Below are 13,744 nucleotides of genomic sequence, written 5' to 3' on the forward strand. Positions count from 1 at the left end.
GACCCCTAAGAGGGGAGATGTCAAAATATCCTCAGAAATGGGAATGACTAACAAAATCTTAAAAGTCAACAAGGACACAGAAATGTGAACACCAACATTAATATAAATAAATTTGACATAAATAAAATATTTCATCCAACAAACACAGAATACATTTCACTTTCTTTTCTAATCTACATGGAATATTTACCAAAGACTACCATGTTGGGGACCAGAAAGCCAGAATGAAACTTAACTTTTATATATATGCTTTCATAGTGACTATAGTGCAAAAATCCCTATATTTTCTACAAATGAAACAATATATATATAAATATATATTAATCTACAAGTAATTAATACATTAACTAACAGAAAGAGAACTTCTGGCTGTGTCAGCTGTGCTTGGTCCTTGCTGTTGACAAAGCCTATTCAATTGCCATCTGCTTGCCCTTCTGTTCCTTCCTCTAGACCACCTGTCCATTCGGTCATTAGACCTTGTCCTGCCCTTCAGTTCACCTCACTTCTGTAGCTCATCTATGACCCTTTAGACTGACTATGAGCAACAGCCAACAGCCAGAACCAGTTTTCCAGCAAGACTTTCAATTCAGTTTGGTTTGCTCTTGTATCAATATAGATCATCCTATTTATATTTTCATCTGCTTCTGTGCTTCTTGGGACTTCTAGGACACAAGGATGAAAGTCTGAGTGCACTAAAGAGCACTTCTTGCTCTTCCAAAAGAGCCAGGCTCAATTCCCAGCACCTACAAATAATCTGACAGTCCTAGTTCCAGGAGACCCAACACTCTCTTCTGGATTCCACAGGCACCAGGCACACACACATTGCACAAGCAAAACATTCAAACATATCTTTTTCAGGAGTATATAAGGAAAAAAAGAAGTGAAGGCAGGAAGTAAAGAAGACTGGGAAGAAAAGAATAAGAGAGAGAGAGAAAAAAGAGATGGAGAGAGACAAAATGAGAGAGTAAACACAAAAATTGAATAAGGAGTTTAAAAAACAAACAGGTGAGAGAGAAAAAATGGGGTAGAGATTAGATTCTGGGAAAAGAAGGGAGAGAAGGGGGGTCACAGGTTAGTAAATGGAGAAAAAAGAGAAAGGAGGGGGAAGAAAGATAATCTGAGGAGAGAGAAAGGAAGGAAAGGGTAAGAAGAGTGGTAAGTTCACTGCAGTCACCAGCTTTCAGGCATGCTTGCAGCTTATGAAGTAAAATCTAAGATTCATTCCTGACCACTGCAAGTATGCAATGTCTCACTCTCTATCCACGTTTCCAGCCTTATTTCTCTCTATTCCAGCACAGATCGGCTATGTCCTCAAGACATGCATTCATCTTCTTTCCTTTATATTGTATCCTCAGTGTTGAATGTTTTCTTTTCCCATTTTTCCTCTTGACATGTTAGCTATGTTAGTGCAAAGCCCAAACATGATCTCTAAGAAGCCTTTTGGGACATCCTGGATAGAATTACTGTCTTCTCTCAAAACTACCTGATAACGTCTATCATATGCCCCATTTGTGCTTTGTCTGCCTCCAATGCCCTGAGGATTTGAGACCAGGAGCTTGACAGTCAGTTTGAGCCTCATTCTACGGAAGTCCTAAGTGTTTGATCTATACCAGTTATCCAGTACATGTTGGCTGCATTCATTTGCATTTACATTTAGAGCTAAGAAGACAATGACATAAAATCGAGGGCCTGGAGAAGTGCTGGCCAAACCTAAGATAAAGCTGTTTTATTTCTTGCTATAACAGAGGGATCACAAGAGAGACAGAATTTTCACATCCTCAAAACTGTGGAATAGCAACATGGACATCCTCTTAGAATAGAAATGTATTCTCAAGCATGTCTTTCAATGTGGGATTTTTGGTCAGAATTGGGAAACAATCAATATGGTACATTAGAATTGGTGGACACAGCATGGTAAGAATTTTGAAGGGATAGAATCAGTCTTAACATAAAAATGTGCTTTTATGATTTTCTGTTGGAGAGTTGATAGGTCTTAAAATAAAAAGTAATATCATTTGCTCTCTGGCAAGCATTTCCCAGAAGAATAAACTTATGAAGACAGGGGAAGAGTACCATAGCCAGTAAGAAAAAAAAAAATCTTAATCATTTTGAGAGTTTAAGAACTGTTAATCTATTTCTGCTGGTCACTACCACATCAGAATCATGAGAGCAACCAGGTCTTTGTTGGCAAATATTTGAAGGGATTCTCTGGAACATGTTATAAAAAATACAGGTAGTATTTCATAGAACCAAACTTGTCATATAAGCTCCTGGGTTGAGAGACTAACCAGATGACCAGAATTTTGAGAAGATTGGGAATAATGCAATAATATTCTGATTGAAATACAGGATTAAAAATAATATCTTCAGGCATCTTAAGATTTAATTTGGTGGACAGGTGGAAACGTGTTGCCAAATGACCAATAGACCTCTTCCCTGGACTTTCAAAATCTGATGCTATGAAAAGAAACCCTTATTTCTTGGGTTACTGTATTGAGTTACTTTAAGCCTGAATGCATAGCATTGGTGCATTATCTCCTTCCTTGCTCTGTACCCGATTCATGGAGGAATTTAGTCTGAATAAGAAAACACTGGGAGGGAACTTAAATAAAGAAATAGTGTGCCATAATCAGGTGAGACTCACAACTGCTCAACATGCAGAGAATAAGAAACTGCCAGTGCTCAGCAGTAAATGGGGCATGTATATCATACCTCCTGCTCCTCAGCCTCAGGGATCATCAAGGATGAAAGATCAGAACAATTATAAGAGGCAGAGGCAGTGGAGGACTACAAGGAAGCAGACACAACAGAACAGTTGCACACAACAGGACACTTACACCTAACCTATAACCTCACAGTGCTGCAATGGGATGAACAAGATCAAGCCAGAGAAAAAAACTCACCACAGAGCATGAAGCCACTCACAGAGCCCCACCCCCAGCTGAGATGCTATCGGCAACTGGTGGCTTCTGGAGGGAGGGAATCAATTTCTTCAAGGATACAGCTCCTGAAAGGCTACCCATGCTTCAGTAGACTGTCCTACATCCATACACATACTGGAAGTGCTGAGTGGATTCCGTGGGGAAAACAAAAACAAATAAAAATAAAGCTTGGAGAGAATCCCATTGGGTGGTATGTGAGAGGAATGAGAGTGGAATGAATGTGGGCTGTCTTGATGTTTCAAATTAATCATCTTATTAATTAATTTACATCTGTTGCATGAGAGTATACAATTACATGAAAACATACAAGCTATAAGTTTTCTTCAAACCAATACATTACTCAAATCATTTTTAAGCCATTGGTTTTTCTATTTGGTCGATTTAGGTTATTTGTATATATACTTAAACTATTGATTTTTCTCAGGCATAAATTAAAGTATCTTATTATAAAAAAAAAATAAAAGAAAACAGCACCCACCCCCAAAAGACTACCTACTTAGGCTGGTAAGATAACCCAGTTGGTAAAGTGCATACTGAGCAAGCCTAAGGACCTGAGTTTGATACCTCAGCAACCACAAGTGCCATTAATCCCAGTTCTGAGACAGCAAAGACAGGCAAAGACAGGGGCATCCCTGGTGCTTGCTGCCCAGCCAATCTCACCGAACATGGATCTATAGCATCCACATGTATGTGCACACGTACCTATACAGACACACACACACACAACCTGCATTAATTATAAATTATAAACGCAAAGAATAACTTATAAATGTAAAAGCGTAACTTCAGGTGCTCAGTATTTAGGTATCTAGGTCTCTTGAGGGTTTCAGAGAAGGTAGCACTATTGTCATACAAATCAAGCCACTCTCTTGCTGTGCATGCCATGTGCATCGTATGACTCTGTCAACCCTTTGTTAGAAAATAAGACTCTATTCCTCTTGCCTTTCTGAGCATGCACCAGCAGATGAGTTCTGCATTTGCAAGGAAGTAAAATAAAGATCAAGACAGGGTGCCTGCATTGCCTTTCGGGTTTAATCACTGAGGCTTATCAGGCTCGATACAAAATTCTACCATTTGAGGTCATACACTCAGCATGCAATAGCCCTCTTTTCTACACTAAGACATATATGTATGTGTATATACATGTATACATATGTATGTATGTGTGTATATATGTATGTATATATGTATACATCTAAATGTAGACATACATATGTGTATACATAATATATGTATGTATATGTATATATGTGTGTATATATGTATATATATTTCTTCAAGGCTGTTTTGACAAAGCTAATCTCTTACACCTCAAGAATTAAAGTCACTGTGACCTTGCTCATTTTGTAATTCTGTCCCTCTCCACAACCAAAGAAGGCTGAAAAAAGAAAGCAGATCCTTTTATATTTTAATTAAAATTTTTTCTTACAATATACCTTGACCTTGTATTTCCCCTATTCCAGGGCTCCTCCCATATTCTATCCACCCAACTTTCTGTTTTTGCTAGCTGTCTCAAACAAAAGCAAGACCATCATATCTTTCACCCTAATGTCCATCTTCATAGTGAGCTGTCTTTCTCCCCTGCCCCAAGACTCCATTTTTCTGCTTGATGTAGTAAGTTCAGGGAATTTTCAGAGACAAAATCTACTTGACTATAAATATCACACACATGGAAATTTCTCCTGGCCCACCCCCCAGCCCCCATCAGGAATGTCCTTTGTTGTCTCCTAGTGCGTGTCAGCTGGCTGACATCTCTGGTTGAGGAGTAATCATCCAGGCAGCATCCTTACAATGTAATGACAATCAGTTACCAAAAATGTGCAGGCACTGATAACAGGATTCAGAGGGGTAGGAGATGAGAGGAAGAAAATGGGCATTTCAAACAAGTGCACAGAGGCAGCTGCCGACCTTGGCTTGAGATTGCATCCGAAACGATTATTAATTTTCTACTATAAAACAGAGAGAAACCAAGTGAAATCCTGATAAAGAGTCATTCAGGACAGGGAGGAGAATACATTTCTGTCCCAGTGGCATTCGTGAAGTTAAATTCAATTTTGCCAGGAACATCTTTCTTTCCCCTTTGTTCAGCCAAGAAGAACGGGGTAGCAAAAAGGAGGAAAGAAGCATATGCCTTCTTTGAGGTATGTGTCTTTAATGGATTTGGAAACCTAAGAAGGATCTATAAGAAAATACACACCAAAGATTTCAATGAACCTGTAACAACATTAAGAATGCTGGCTAAGCTACTTGTCAGGAAACATTCCACACACAAACTGTACAAATGGCCACAGCACCAAATTTTCTTTGTATTCCTACCATGATCCAGCTGTTTTCATTTTTAAACTCTATCAAACTCAACAATACTGTACCATTCCTGGGCAAGTAGTTAATGTGAGAAATAGGGGGTTTATAAGTAACTCCATTTGATCCAAAAACCGGAAGCAGATAATGTGTGTGCATTCTACTTGAAAGTGAAATTAAAAATATAAACTAGAATGGCAATTGGTCATATCATATCACAAAGAGACCATGTGAACTGAAAACAGTTTAGTCATTTAATTTAGAGTAAAAGTCTGTGTAGGGTTTTATGAATGGAAAGAAAGTATCTGAAAGGTTGCCACATAGATGAGAAAAGATTTACCTGTAGTCAATATGTTTTATTAAAAACAAAAACAAAAAAAGGCCAGCAACATGGCTCTGCAGAAAAAGGCTCTTGCCATCTAGGCTGATGACCTCAGTTTAACCCTGGTATTAGCTGACACTGGTGGTGGGAGTGTGGGTGAGGAAGCCCAAGGGCATGAATCTGGCAGAGCTGACCTTACTCATCTGCCACGGGGTAGCATGGCACAAAGCTGATGCCCTACCTCTCACTGCCTCTGGCGGTTGAGAAAGTTGCCCACAAAGTCATGAACTCTGTAGGGCAATCCCTGCCCCACACCAGCTGTAGCACTAGGGAGAGCAGATCCTGTACCTCATCTGGACTGCACAGCAAAGCTGAGCTTGGCAGCAGGTGAGCCAACCCTGAAAGTGATAGTACAGGAGATCTGGCCCCACTCATCTGCCACAGATGGCTTTGGTACAGACGCAATGCCTTCCTCACTTACCCCTCATCACCTGTGGTGGTCAGGAGAGCTGGCCCTGGGGTCATGAGAGTGGGTGAGTTGGCCCTCACCTCCTGCAACCCTCAGGAAAGCCTGACCTTGTACCTCACCTGGGCAACACTGTAGAGCTGGACCTGATGGTGAAGGCATGGCTGAGCCAGCACCAAGTATGTAACAGCAAGAGAGCTGTCCCAGCCCCTCAACAGCTGAAGCACTTGGGAGAGTAGGCCGTGAACCTGACTGGACAGCACAGTGGAGCTGGTTCTGGAGGTGTGGGTGCAAGTGAGCCAGCCCAGAGACATGTGTCCACTTTTGATGCTATGACCCCATCTGGGGTAGAACCATGCAGTCCCAGTGCATGCTGCCTCAGTCTCTGGGAGTTCATATGTGAACTGATCTTCTTGATTTAGAGGATCTTGTTTCCCTGGTATCCTCTATCCCCCCCAGATCTTATATTCTTTTCTCTTCTTGTTCCTTGGGGTTTCCTAAGCCCTAAGAGTGATTTGATGGCAACATCCTATTTAGAGTTGAGCATCTCTCATTCTCTGGATATTGTCTAGCTTTGGGTGATACAGAAAGAAGCTTCCCTGATAATGGCTGAGCAACGCTTTGATCTCTAAGTATAGAAGAATGCCATTAGGAGTCATTTCATTGGTATTCTATTATTAGCACAGTAGTGTTTATTTTACCCTAGGTGTATAGCCTATCTAGTCTCAGGTTCTTGGTCACCAAGCAGTGTCAGATACAGGTTCCATCATGTGGAATGGACTTTAAGTCCAATCAGTTATTGGTTGGTTACTCCCATAATTTTGTGCCACCATTGCACTAGCGTATCTTGCAGGGAGGACACCATTGTAGATCAAAGGTTTTGAGGTGGGTTGGTGTTTGTGCTTCCCCTTGAGGACATAGGGTAAAGGTGCTATATAGGCATCAGCTTGAATTCTCCATGTTCAATAAGTTGTAGATGTTGCCTTTCAAAACAGGGCCTTGCTATTAGTTTGTAGAGAGCCACCTCTAGTCTTGGCGACAGCCTAGGTTGTTTCAGGGGTCCTAATAGAGACCCCTTTGGCCAACAACTCAATTAGATGTAATCCATTCCTAGTACTAGAAGCTTTATTTGGTGACAAGAGATGCCCAGTTGGGGATCTGTCTCCTCATTATTTGGTGATTTCATATAGCTCACCTTCACATAACATATATTTTAGGAAGCTTCTACTGTATTGGGTTTCCATACCCCCTCAATTTGCCCTTAATTTTAGCTCTCTCTCCCCATGTTCCTTTCCCCAATCCCTTCTTTTATCCCAATCCTCCCATTCCAGTCTCTCAATCTGTTCAGAACTCTCTATTCTATTTTTCTTTCCTAGGGAGATGTATCTGTACCCCTTAGTCTCTTACTCTATGCTTAATCTCTGTGGTTCTACAAATTGTAGCTTGGTTATCATTGGCTGAACAGGTAATATCCACATATACATACATGAATATTTCTCATATTTGTCTCTCTAGATCTGGGTTATCTCACTAGAATGATTTTTTTCCAGTTCCATCCATTTACCCATGAATTTCATGATTTCATTTTTTTAATAGCTGAGTAATATTCCAGTATATAAACTATCATATTTTATTTACCTCTTCATCTGTTGAGGGCCATATAGGTTATTTCCAACCTCTGACTATTATGAAAAGGGCAGAAATGAACACACTTGAGAAAGTTTTCTCTGTGGCAGAAAATTTTGGGTACATGCCCAAGAGTTTCAAATAAATGCATCTTGAGAGAAACTCCCACACTTATTTCCTCTTTGACTTCTTTCTTTCCTGTCTGTACCCCCTTAATCCTTTTTATTTGTCTTGTTCCTCTAGCTAAGACTTCAAGTACTATATTGAATAGATATGGAGCGAGTGGATAACATTGTCTTGTTCCTGATTTTAATGGAATTCATCTGTATTGCTCTCCATTTAAGGTGATGTCCGCTATGAGCTTGCTGTGAACCACCTTTATTTTGGTGAGGTATACTACTTGTGTCCCTAATCTCTCCAGGACATTTCATGAAAGGGTGTTGGATTTTGTTACAGAACTTTTCTGCATTTATTGGGACGATCATGTGGATTTTGTCTTTCAGTTTGTTTATATGGTGAATTACACTTATTTTTCTTTTTTATTAATTACAGTTTATTTACTTTGTATCCCACCTGTAACCCCATCCCTCCTCCCCTCCCAATCCCACCCTCCCTCTCCCTTCTCCACTGATGTCCCTCTCCCAGTCCACTGATAGAGGAGGTCTTCCTCCCTTTCCTTCTGATCCTAGTCTCTCAGGTCTCAACAGAAGTGGCTGCATTGTCTTCCTCTGTGGCCTGGTAAAGCTGCACCCCCTCCCCGAGGGGGAGGTGGTAAAGGAGCAGGCCAATCAGTTCATGTCAGAGACAGTCCCTCTTTCCATTACTGTGAAACCCACTTGGACACTGAACTGCCATGGGCTACATCTGTGCGGGGGTTCTAGGTTATCTCCATGAATGGTCCTTGGTTGGAGTATCAGTCTCAGAAAAGACCCCTGTGCCCAGATATTTTTGGTTCTGTTGCTCTCCTTGTGGAAGTCCTGTCTTCTTCAGGTCTTCCTATTTCCCACTTCTTTATAAGATTCCCTGCACTCTGCCCAAAGTTTGTCTATAAGTCTCAGCATCTGCTTTGGTACCCTGCAGGGTAGAGTCTTTCAGAGGCCCTCTGTGGTAGGCTCCTGTCCTGTTCCCTGATTTCTCCCTCTTCTGATGTCCATCTTCTTTTCTTTTCTAAATGAGGGTTGAGCATCTTACACAGAGTCCTCCTTCTTGATTAGTTTCTGAAGGTGTAGATTTCAGTATGTTTATCTGTTATTACATGTCTAATATACACTTATGAGTAAGTATATATTAATTTACATATGTTCAACCATTCCTACATCTCTATGATGAGGCCTACTTGATTATGGAAGATGACCTTTTTGATATGTTCTTAGATTCAGTTTGAAAGTTAAGTATTTTATTGAGAATTTTTGCATCTATGTTCACAAGGGAAATTGGTCTGTGATTCTCTTTCTTTGTATGGTCTTTATGTGGTTTGGGTACCAGGGTAACTGTGGCTTTATAAAATAAATTGGGCAATGTTCTTTCTGTTTCTGTCTTTTGGCATAATCTGAGGAGTATTGGCATTAACTCTTCTTTGAAAGTCTACAGAATTCTACACTAAAACTATCTGGCCCTGGACTTTCTGTTGCTGCTGCTGCTGCTGCTGCTACTGCTGCTGCTAGATTATAATTACAGCTTCTAGTTCACTGGGGACTATAGGACTGTTTAAATTGCTTATTTAATCTTGATTTAACTTTGATATGTGGTATGTATTGAGAAAACTACCCATGTCTTTTAGATTTTCCAGTATGGTGGAGTACAGGTTTTTAAAGCATGTTCTTATGATTGAGTCTCTGGATTTCTTGGTTATCTATTGTTATGCTCCTCCCCCATTTCATCTCTAATTGTGTTGATTTGGATATTCTCTCTGCTTTTTAGTTACCTTGGATAAGGGCTTGACAATATCATTGGTTTTTCCAAAAACCAACTCTTTGTTTCATTGATTCTTTGTATTGTTTTGTAGCTGTTTTTTTTTTCTGTTTTATTGATTTCAGCTCTGAGTTTGATATTTCTTGCTATTTGCTCCTTTGAGTGTGATTTTATGTTATGAGCTTGCTTCTTAGAACAGCCTTCATCATGGCCTATAAGTTTGGGTAAGTTCTAAATTCATTTAAATCCAACTCTAAAAAGTCTTTCATTTTTTTCCTAATTTCTGTCTTGACCCATTTTTCATTCAGTAATGAGTTATTCAGTTTCCATGAATTTGTAAGTTTTTTGTTGACAAATACAAAAATAAACTTTTCTAAGTTTGGAGTGGTAACACAAACTGTAATCCTAGAACTCAGGGTATAGTTCAAGATCAACATAGGTTATGAATTAAACATCATCTTTTTTAGACAGGTCCCCTTAGTGAGATAACTTGTCACAATCAAAGGAACATTAAAGAAATTCTAAAAAAAAGTTCTTCAGATGGAAATAAAAATATCCAAGATAGAAGGACAGTTGCACAGACAAAGACCACTAAGAATGGAGAACATGTGTACACATCTATATGAGTGTGGCTAACTAACAAAATTCTTCTGGGAATAATTTACATATATTAAAGGGGTGAATAACAAAGTTAAAATATCTTCAAGCTTTCATTGATCTTAAAAATAATAAAAAATAAATGAAATGTAAAATGTAAAGATTCCAGATTTTATATGTATTCAGTATAAGCTCTTGGGGGTGCATGCCAAGGCATGAGAGAAGTCCAAGGAAGCTATGGGAGTTAGCTTTCTCAAGACATGGGCAGAGGGTTGGCACTGGTGATCTTGGTGTGTTCAAAAGCTCAAGGCAGAGAAATTGTTCCTCTTGTTGTCAACTTTTCTTTCTGAGTATGTAGAAGTGACATGAAAACTGACTTGGGAAAGAGACAATATGTCCTATTTCTGTGTTTTGCTTCTAGGGTTCTAGCAGGCTAAACCAAGCTGGCCCTAAGGACATCCATAACAGACAAGGTCCTGGAGAGGTTACTCAAAGGTTAAATGTATACAGTGTTCTTACAGAGGAGCAGAGGTTAATTCCCAGCACCGGTAAAGATGGTTTGTGACCACATATAACTTCAGATCCAATGCCCTCTCCTGGCCTCCAGGGATACCTGTACTCATATGTGTACATACATGTACTCACACATACATATGCACATAAGGTTTTTTTAAATAGGCAAAGCAAACCCACCTAATACCATAATCCAGATTCCAACCAATTCAGCCCTTGAGGTGTTTATGAAGATGGCTCCCCTTCCCCTTCTTACAAACAGGAAAGGACTTGCTGACTATTAAAAGGTAAGATTCATACCCATATCTTACCATGACACTCAAAGTTATGAAACAAACAAACAGGAAGATGTGTGTGGAGGTAAAAGAAAATGGTGATTAGGAGACTCTGCCTGGATCAAATATTTTAATTAACAGAGACTTTAAAATATGTCAAGAAAATTAGAAGAGCAAAAGAGTTAAAAAAGAATGAGAAGCTGGGTTTTTAAAAGCCCTCTAAAATTAAGCCAAGTATAAATTCTATATTTCAATTAATAAAATTCATCAAGTTAAGCACTTTTTTACAGACCCAAAGCATAATAGACATAGAAGAAAAGATCAGTTATTTCAAGCAGGGAATCCGTTATTTAAACTGGCTAAAAACCAACGATGAAGGGAAGAGTTTTAGGAGCAGGTATAAAACAAAGTCTTAGGCATTTATGACAGTTAATCTTAATTTTCAGCCTGATGGGATTTAGAATCAACCAGAAGCAAACCTCCGTACTTGTCTGTGAGGGATTTTCTAGATTGCACTGAGATGGGAAGATATACCAGGTCTGCGGGTGTCACCATTCGATGAGCTGCCAACCTAGACTGAAAGGAGAAACCAGGGGCAAAGGAGATATCTCAGTGGGTTAACAGCATGATCTGATACCCTAAGGACCTTGACTCAGATCCCCAGCACCATGTATAACGCCAGGCTTTGTAATACATATCTGTAATACCAGCTCTGGGAACAGACCCGAGAGAGTCCCAGGGAACCCTTGTCCAGCCAGCCTGCCTAAAGCAGTGGACTCTAGATGCAATAAGAAACTCTGTCTCAAAAATTTAAGTGGAAAGCAGCAAAGGAGGATATCCTGATATCAAATCTAGGCTTGCACCTTTACCTGCATAGACAAGCATAGCCACATATACATGTGCCTACATGAATACACACCCTCCCACACATGCACACACACAAGAAAAACGGGGAGCGAACAGAGCATCAGCATTCATCTCTACTTCCTGATTGTGGTTGCGCCGTGACCAGCTGCCTCGTGCCATGTCTACCCCACCATCACAGTCTGTGCCCTAAAACTGTGACTCAAAATAAACCTTTCTATGAGTTGCTTTGGTCAGGTGTTTTGACACAAAAATGAGACAAGTTACTAATACAAATGAAAAGATAGAAAATGGATTATATTTGGGAAAATAGCAAAATATGTGAGATGTCTGACATCTCACAGAAAAACAATGGAAGATAAAAGACAGTGGCATTGACATCTTTAATGTGTTAAGAGGGAGATCTTGGAAATTCAAAAATGGAATGCATATATAAATGCATCCAAACATCATGTAACCAGAGCCTTTCAAGCTCAAAGGGGTAGTCAAATATAGAAGTTTAGGTTTGAAAGAGAAGTGAAGACTTCCAAGAAGACCAAATCATGCAAAAAATTAAGTATCCCCAAATGCAATAGAGATCTGAGTGAAAAGAACAGTGAATTGAACACTTGCTATGCAAGCTGGGTTCAAATCCTCTGAGATCACATAAAGCCAGACACAACAGCGCTTGTTTCTGTAATCCCAGTGTTCTTAGAATGAGATGGGAGGCTGAGGCAGGAGAATCCTGGAATCTTGTGAGTCAGAGAGCCTGGTGAATGCAGTGTAGAACAACAAAATTCCCTGCATCAATCAAGGTGGAAGGTAAGGACTAACACCTGAGGTTGTCCCCTGGGAGCCACAGAGGTACCATTACACACATGATCACATCTACACAGAGATTATTTTTAAAGATTGCGTAGTCAAAGCCACAATGAAGGAAATGTATCTAGGAGTTCATATTAAATGTAGAAATAACAATTATCGCATTAGAGAGATTAAAAATACCGCCAGCCAAATATGTCTCTACTTTTACTCTGAATTGGTTATTCAGAAAAAGCTATCCGCTACTGCAGACAGAGGAATGGCTTTATAGAACTGCTCTGTTGTAAGAAGCTTGCATCTCTCTGCATCAAAGCATTAAAGGTGGACACAGAACCTTTCCTCTGATCATGTCACACTTCAGAGGAAAATGACTGATGGCCTAACCCCTGGCCCAGACAGAAGTCACCACAGGGATGCTACCTAGATGTGTCATTAACATCACAGGACAGCCTTTGCTCACTGTGCAGACCTTTCCTTACACTTCCTCAACCTCTAACACCCCTCCTCCAAAATGCCCAAGTTCATGTCCTGGGGTCAAGATCCATAAAAGTTTCCAACATCTTGCCTCCGTTGAGTTTCATGTTCCTGTTCATATCATGTGATGAAATCTGTGTGGACCTGTGTGTTGTTTTAGATATGGTCTTTTTTCCCCCAGTGCTGGTAATTGAAGTCCGGGCCTTGCATGGACCAGACAGGTGATCTACCATTGAGCTACATCCCTAGGCCTTGTCATTTTATTTAACACACTAAAATTATTGAAACTTCAGAGGGATGGGAGTATATTTGAAGCTTCTCTACGGACACCAATAGGACAATGTTATAGAGAGAGATTACACAGGATCCTATTTCTAGAAATCTTTTTCAATGTTAATTGAGATGTAAAATACTAATTAGATAAGCTGAATATAGTAGGGGAAGATCAAAGAGCGGATTGTAATCAGTAGATTAGTTTTCTAATTCTGCCAATTCCCCCAACTGAACCTATACTATATTTTTAGTTGTCACAACTAATTTTGGAGTAAAGATCCTACTGTTGTTTACTGACAAGGGCCTCTGCTTCTTCTAGACAAAGTTTTATAAGTTAATAGAACCATTCCTAAAGCTACCTGTAATAAACTAAATAGCG

The sequence above is a fragment of the Meriones unguiculatus genome, chromosome 11, assembly GCF_030254825.1.
Source record: "Meriones unguiculatus strain TT.TT164.6M chromosome 11, Bangor_MerUng_6.1, whole genome shotgun sequence".
Lineage (NCBI taxonomy): Eukaryota > Metazoa > Chordata > Mammalia > Rodentia > Muridae > Meriones > Meriones unguiculatus.